Raw genomic sequence first — 1,445 nt, 5'->3', positions numbered from 1 at the left:
TCTCTCAACCCCCCCCCCCCCCCCCTCCCCCAAACTAACAAGCATATGTATTTAGCTTTGTCCACTTAGGTTGGGGCAGTGCTCGTATCTACTCAGGTTAGGGCAGTTGATTATCTCTATTGAGTCGCTTTGATCTATATCTTTTTGTACTTCTTGTCCCAGGCCTATTGGAGAGCTTTCATGATTGCTCAACATTCAAGTTGGGACAATACCCATATTAACCCTCTAGCTTCGTTATTCACATTGAAAGCTCCTAGCTTAATATAGACTTTCCAAAAGAAGAAGCAATTTCTCTGTTTCCTTAAATGATTCACTTCAATTTTTAATTTTTTTTTTTATTTTTTGCATCACAACTCCAATTCCTTCCCTTGAAAATGGCTTCATTTATACATTTCAACATCCACCACACTGTAACAACAAAGAAGGTTCTCCAATCCTTCTAAACTTTATTTTGCACATCATCTTTAATATTCTTGGAGAGCCAATCTACAGAACTAAGCTCTTTGAGTCTCTTCCTCTCACTTCTTGGTATAAAATTGTTCCATAAGCTTTCGCTCTAATGCATCTCATGAAGATGTGGTGAAGATCTTCGCGTACACCTTGACATACCACAATTGGCATTACCGATGAAGCCTCTTCTACTCCTTTCTACATTGCACATAATAGGTTCATTTTTGAAAAGCCATATGAACGTACAAATCTTGTTAGGCACTTTTAATTTCTAGATGATTTGCCCCTCGGTGTTTTTATTTATGCTAGTGTCCTGGTGGAGGATTCTGTATGTCGACGAAACTGAGAACATCATGGAGCTTTCTTTATCCCAATAAACTTCATCCCTGAAAGTTCAGTTATCATGTAGTAGTGAAGGTCGTGAAGCTCCCTATCAGGTAGCAGGTTCGCCAACGTCTCCCAGTCCCATCCTTTTCTTGAAATCCAGTAGTCTGCTACTTTTCTTTTAATCTCATCATCCGTCACATCTTAGCAATTTGACTAAGAGGATTCCCATGCATCCATTGATCCTTCCAAAAGTACATGTTATGTTCAGAGGGGATAGTTTTCATGATATTGTTGTTGCAGGTCTCTACAACTTTACAAATTCCTTTCTATATATTAGAAGCTCCATGTTTCCAGATGAAAGTGTGGGCCACGCTAGACCATGCTTATACTTCAAGATCATCACTTGTGCCCAATGTGCATTGCTTTCTAGAGAGGAGGGAGACCAAACCTATATATAGTACTTCTACATCTTTGGTTCAAAGTGTTTCATTATGAACCACAGAACTTCAAGAAGGAAGTTTGAGCAAAAAAGTGGTGAAGGAGTATTTTTGGGGTACTCGCCAAATAGTAAAGCCTATAGAGTATGCAATAAACGTATTACCTTAGTAATGGAATCAACAAATGTGGTGGTTGATGATCAACCAGTGGAGTATATTTAACGGGTACAA

The sequence above is a fragment of the Ipomoea triloba genome, chromosome 6, assembly GCF_003576645.1.
Source record: "Ipomoea triloba cultivar NCNSP0323 chromosome 6, ASM357664v1".
Taxonomy (NCBI): Eukaryota; Viridiplantae; Streptophyta; class Magnoliopsida; order Solanales; family Convolvulaceae; genus Ipomoea; species Ipomoea triloba.
The sequence above is the reverse complement of the archived record's forward strand: the minus strand, read 5'-3'. Positions refer to the sequence as shown.